This window comes from Alnus glutinosa, chromosome 11 (genome assembly GCF_958979055.1).
Source record: "Alnus glutinosa chromosome 11, dhAlnGlut1.1, whole genome shotgun sequence".
NCBI lineage: Eukaryota > Viridiplantae > Streptophyta > Magnoliopsida > Fagales > Betulaceae > Alnus > Alnus glutinosa.
This window is the reverse complement of record NC_084896.1, coordinates 6,854,842-6,861,866: the sequence shown is the minus strand read 5'-3', so window position 1 is coordinate 6,861,866 and position 7,025 is coordinate 6,854,842. Positions and strand designations below refer to the sequence as shown.

General features: G+C 32.2%; 1 pseudogene; it reads right to left on the bottom strand.

Annotated features, from left to right (window-relative positions):
- Nucleotides 1-238: 238 nt before the first annotated feature.
- On the bottom strand, nucleotides 239-964 carry LOC133881016 (germin-like protein subfamily 1 member 7; annotated as a pseudogene).
- Between the last annotated feature and the right edge of the window lie 6,061 nt (nucleotides 965-7,025).

Below are 7,025 nucleotides of genomic sequence, written 5' to 3'. Positions count from 1 at the left end.
AGTGATGTCTCAAACAATGTGGATTCAAAATGTAATTAACTTTAATCGTGCACTTGTTCTACCTCAATTATCACTTCGTGACAAAAAAAGAAAAAGTAGAAACAGCATATAAGAAATAATTTTGATTCATTAAAGTTATTGATATGGTGTTACAAGAAGGGAATAATGGCAAACTCTATCTGAACCATCTAAAGATTCATTATTGGCAATTACAAATATCATTCTAATTATTTTCCCACTAGAACTTTTTCTGAAGATAATTAATCACGTTTCTGTCTAGTTGGAAGGCCTTGGCGAGAACATCAAGATTGATTGGAGGATTAGATCCAAAGACTGCATTTGCTATGGTGATGACCCCAGGATTTTCGCTGCTAAGACCGGCAATGGCTACGGCATTGGTATGCCCAGTATTAAACTGGAAGTGAATGAGACCAATTGGGAGGACAAAGACGTCTCCAGCGTTAAGAACTTTGGTGAATAGACGGTTATCTGTGTTGGATGTGACAAAGCCAACTAATATAGTATCCTCTAGGACTACAAGGATCTCGGTTCCACGAGTGTGAATGTGTGGAGGATTTAGGCCGTATGGTGCAAAGTCAATGTGAGCCAAGGATATGCCTAAAGTGTTGAGGCCTAGTATTTTGTCCATATTGAGGATTTGACGTGTCTCTGGGAATGTTTAGTCCGGAGAAGAAGAAATCATTGGCAGAGACAAGCTTGGAGTCCTTGCAGAACTTTCCATTCGCAAGTACTGCATGGAGAAGGAAAAGCAGGTTATATAAAAAGAATCGAGCAAAAATACAATATTATGGAAAAATGCTTCAAATGACTTCATACCTCTAGAAGCAGAATCATTGATTGAAACGCGGAAATCTTGCAGAGGACTGGGGTCATATGCAGAGGCAAGAGAGCAAGCCAAAGCAAAGACGAGCACGGTTACCATGTAGTTAGGAACACCTTTCATCATTTTTGAGCTTATCTCCAGCTTTGAGTATGCTAGTTGTGTATTCTTGCTTATGGGGTCAGGGGTGAGAAATGTTGCATTGGAAGACGACTATTTATGGAGGCGAGTCACTGAACGGGTCTATGTTTTAACTTCCGTGGAGAAGATCATAAGGCTTGCTAACTCTTCAAATATGGTTTTATTTAATGAGTGAACCATTCTTTAACAAGTAATAAATTAACATGCAGCCAAATTTGATGAGTTTGTTTAATGGAACAGTGCAGTTCGATCTACTGTAGGTTTTTGCCAATTCCCGAATGAACGCGCGTACAGAACATTGATAGATATATGTTTGAAGCTGAAATGGCCGAAGCGTTCTGGCAGTACTTCTATATGTCTCTCATCGGACCAAATCAACATCGATCCCTTAATTCCGTGTGTTTTGAATATGTGTCTTTACACTGGCGAGCATGGCCTGCATGTATATACTTGTTTACTTTTTTGTTTATATTATATAGGAATGGATACGCGGGAAGATATTAATCGCCCCTATCTACTATTCTTAATTATGTAAACGCAGATTGCAGTTTTAGGGTATGTAGATGCGATTAATACCCTTTATATATAATATTTATTTTATATATTATATTTAATAAATTCACCAAACCGACGTCGTTTTGGTATTTAATACTAAAGTGATGCAATGTTTTGGATTATGTATAAATTATCCAAACTGATGTTTTGGGAGGTAATATTATTATTTATGGTATATTATTTTATTTTTTATTTTTAAATCAGTCTTAACTTTAAACTTTAAAATTTTTTAAAACTTTCAAATTCTTTTGAAATCAGTCTTGACTCTCAACTTTTTTTTAAATCTTCTAATTCTCACTCTTTTTTTTCAATGACTACATTAGAATTCAATTTCAAAAATATTTTTGAGAAAATTTATTACTAAATAATAATAATGTAAAAGAAAAAGAAAAGAAATGTTATAGTGGAAATCATTAAATTTAAATAATGGTTAATTTTTCTCGGCATAAACGGAAATGCCGAGAAACTTTTTATCATTCTCGGCTTTTTTTAGGAGCATTTCTTATAGACGCAAATTGCAGTTTTAGGGTATGTGGATGTGGTTATCAATTGTATCCGCATACCTTTTATATATAATATATATTTTATATATTATATTTAATAAAATCACCAAACCGACGTCGTTTTGGTGTTTAATACCAAAATGATGTCGTTTTGGATTAGGTATAAGTTATATTTACATTAATACAGTTGGTTGTATTACTTTCTAATGAAATACTTGGGCAAAAAGGAGAAAATGATTTGAAATCAATATATTTCAAAATAATAGGACTTATAAAAAATTATAAAACAAGTCAGGACACTAAAAATTGACCGAAATTATTTTCAAATTATTTAATTTTTTTAAAAAAATATGCTTTAATATTAGAGACCCATAGAAGGCCCAAAAGACCAATTATGTAATATGAGAATAGCGGATAATAAACGTAATAATCACACGGATGTGGTTTGTAAGAATATGGTACAGATGCAGTTATAAATACTGCAAATAAACAACATCTACATCCGCATGTACACCCCTAGTTATATATCTAGAAAGAAATTTAGCTTAAATTATCATCTTTCTGCATGTTTAGCTTATAAATCCACGCATTACGGACAAAACACTAAGCTTTAACCCATGCTATGCACAGGTTTCTCACTTTATTTTAAATTTAGGTCTGAAGCTATTGAGTCTGATGGTAATATTGAAAGAAGAAGGGTTTATCGAAAAAGGTTCGACCTCGAACAAAAGAAAAAATTCTCAAGTCATTAATTAATAAATAAAGTCGAAATAGAAATGCTCTGTTTGATTTTGTTGATAAGTTTTACCATGTTGAAAATATAGTAAAAACCAAAACTAAAGAAAAATGGGTAAAAGAAGATAATATTGTTGTCTCTTCAAGACTGTACATCAACAATTAAAGCCTCCTATAAGTTCTTCACTGTTATTTTTTTATTTTATTCATTCATGTGTTAAACTCTTACTTATGTACTCGCGATACCACCTGAACAGTAAATCCCAGTCCGAATGATAAGTCCTAGGAAGAAATGAGCCGTGAGTATGAAAGGGTATCTATATATGTCATAGGCAAAATAGGAGTGATACATAGTAGATTTTAACGAAGGAAAGATTATCACCAAGGCCAGACCAATCCAAATTAGCCAAGAGACTATGGAATTCTGCTCAAAACGAAATAAATGATTTATTAATCAAATGCATAATTTGTAAAAGCAAGTCCTCTTGGTCATGTTCAGCCTATATATATATATATATATATAGAGAGAGAGAGAGAGAGAGAGAGAGAGAGAGGGAGAGAGAGAGAGAGAGAGAGAGAGAGAGAGAGGGGGGAAAAACTTCACTTACCACCTTGATCTTTCATCACTTTTGTAATCATACTCATAAACTTTAAAAATTGTCAATTTAGTGTATCCATTTTACACTTTTTATTTTTTATTTTTTTAACTTCCCCCCTCTATTAGAATTTTCCATTAAATCATAACGGAAATGTGTCAAAATTTTTAAAATATCCCTATTTTTTTTTTTAAGAAAAAGAAGAAACAAAAATTGCAAGGATTTAGCCGTTGGTCAAGATTTAATAAAATTTGCAAAAATACACACTCCTAAATAATTAATTTTTTGTTTTTTTTTTTTTAAAAAAAAATGTATTTTGGTAATTTTAACAGAATTTAACGGAAAATCCTAACGGACGATTAAAATTGAAAAAAATTGAAAGATATATATACTAAATTAATACTTTTAAAAATTTAAGGATATGATTGTACATAAAAGTGATGAAATATCAAGGATGGTCAGTGAAGCTTTCTCTATATATTAAGTACCTTGTTGCTCCAATTTTACTTTTCTAATGATTCAGTCTATCGTGAGGTTGGAGTTAGAAGGTATTTCCAACTGAGTAAAACTACGCCTGCCCCAAAGGATGGAACTGATCATTTTTATTGAGAGAGCAAAAGCGTAAATAAAAAATATATTAAAATCAAAGTTTTGGCGATGATGCATCGTCCTGTATTGGCTTCTAAACTTTTTTCATTTTTTCTTTTGAAAAAGTTAACTGTTGTACTTAATTGGATTTTCTGCAATTTATAAATAAATTGAAATGGTCATATTAGGGTTTTCAGGTAGACAGATTCACGTACACGAGGAACAATAAAATATAATACAATTTTAGGATGATTACAGGTTATGATTAGTATCAAAGTGGGATAGGTTTTCAAGATCTGTTTACCTAGGTGTTAAGTTGTACAATCTTTTCGAGGAGTAGCAAATGTTTTAGATTGCATCGGTTATAGACCAACTTGTTTTGGATGTATTGGTATCTAGGACCATGTTTTGAGGTATAATTAAGATGGATATTAAATTGCAGATTGTTGATGCATATTACTTTTGCAGACTTGTGGTCTATTAATAAGGAATATGGATGTAGGAAATAGAATTTGACTCTTTGTTATCACACTGTGGAAGCAAATTTTTGAGGTGAATACTAAAGGTTTAATGCGCACTCGATAAATCTTGGGTATTTCGGAGATTTAGTGTATCAAGATTAATTAAATTATTGAAAGTTTCATAGTGTATCAAAATTTCAAAAGAATAATGTTGGGAGTTTAGGGATGTAATGGACCTGAATCTTCTTTTTTAGGATGGATATCTATTTTGAGGGTAGATAGTTTCAGTAGTATACCAAAGGGATTGGTAATGACATGGAATGCTAGTTAACCATCAAAATTGAGGCAAATATGGAGATTTAATTAATTTACCCATCGACAATAGTGATATCAAGTGATAATGAGTTTATATAGACTTTTGAGGACAGTAGGCTTAAAAATCTAAGCGTGGATTTTGCTAGAATGATGTTGTAATGCAACTAGCTAGAAATTGTGATTTCTTTGTATCGACTCTTATAGGGGGATATTGGAACGAACTTGGTATTTATATATGGTATTAAGAAAACCGATGGTAAAAAGTTATGTTTGGTTTGAGGTCATTCTTAGGATAGAATGGTTATGACAGTTGGTTGATCAACACTCCAGCTATATATATGGATTTGATGAATTCGGTGATTTTGTTGGAAGATCTTGAGGTAAATGCTATAAGAGTATGAAGGTTTGAGGAAACTGGGTTGATATGCGATGGTTTTAAATATATTACATCTTGCTTTTGCTATGAAGAATTGCGGAGGGGTGATTAGTCCTTGATTTGGATGGATGTGTAGTATGAAAATTTTACTTATGATTCTGGAGGCTAATCAATTGGGGTGTGATTATAGAAGTTTTGAATTGCTAACTAAGAACTTGTAGGTATGTTAATTTAGCCTTTGGCTTGGTCTTGATGCTACTGACTATTATATGTTGGAGTTTGATTTTGTTAAATCTTGGGTTATTAATATTGATTGTGGGGATTTGGAGTTTGATTTTTGTTTGTGTGGAAAGTTCAAAATTTTTAGGACCACTCGAGCATATCGGTAAATCACTCCATAATTGATTAGTTCTGAGTAACTATTGAATCGTATACTTGATGATGAGACTATAGTTGGCGAACATATTTTGTAAAGGTCTGATTCTTGGTATGATATTATATGTTGTATAGGATTTTGGTGGCTTGGGTGTATCTCATCAATGAGTTTTATTAAAGTATTAGCTTAGATTTTTTATGTCTCTTAATGTAAGATTATCATAGTTCTATGATATATGATGGAATTATCTGAAGAAATGGAATCTGTTTCTTGATGAGTTCTGCAAATACTACATAAGTATTCATTTATCCTTAAAGAGTTTAAATGTAGTATGAATGACTTGAGTTAATTAAGGATTATGATCGATTTGATCTACGTGCCTATGCTATAATACAAATTTGTGATCGAGGTAAAGTTTTGGGATACATGCCAATTTGAGGAAACAAAACTACTTAGTGTCATCATTGGAGAATCCTATGGATTAAAATTATATTTTGAGGTCTACATCTTAGCCTTTCGCTAAGTCAATTGAGGTTGATTGAGGTAGGTACTATCTTGATTTTAAATTCTTAATGGAATTATTATGAATGATATGATTTATGTTTTCGAGGTCTAAAGAATTAAAGACTGTCTTACTTGAGGATAGGAATAGTTGGACTCGGAAATAATGTTTAAGGATTTTCTAATAGACAGAAACTTCAACCTCTAAGGATTAATTAAGCATGGTCTTTTTATCGAGACGTTGGACTTTGAATAAGTTTTTTTTTTCCTAGAATTGGGCGTTGGAATTTTAATAACACGAGATGGAAGATTTTTCTTGGGAGGTATCGAATAGCAAGTCAAAGCAATGTATTCTAATGCAGAAGACCTAATCTAAATTAGGTGAGACTTTATCGGTTGAGTGTACTTAATAAGTATGTGAAACCCGCTCAAACGCGAGTATACTCTCTAGTTTTCGACGAGGATAATGAGGAAGCATACGTAGATTTGCCAGTCCATATTGAATAAAGGTTAGTACCCCCGCCTTAGTTAGCAGATTGCCTCATAAAATAGATCATGGTACTATATAAAATATTATTTTTTTACACCCTTTTTGAAAGGATAAGAACAATCGCGTATCATGGTCAAAGTTTTCGTGTATAATAAGTTTCTGAAAAGAAGAAGCGCCCCCGTTTTGGGATATAAGGGGAACGCGAACTTGAGTCTAAAAATACATTTACATAAAACACATCTCTTCAAATATAGACCTTAATCATCTATTTTATTTAAATGTACCTTAATCATCCTTTACAAACTATAAATCTCAAAAGGGAAACATACTATACAATACAAAAGTCATATCAGTCCCCCAACAATTTTATTGCTCTTAGCGACGTTTACGCCATTACAAAGAAATGACTCCGTCTTACTGTGTCATCTGAAAAGATTTGGGGGGAAAAATGGGTGAGTTTGACAACTCAGTAAGGAAAGCACAACAAACAAGAGTATAATATTTTTCAGGAATTTTAAGTAGAGTTCAAATAATTTAACAAATAAAG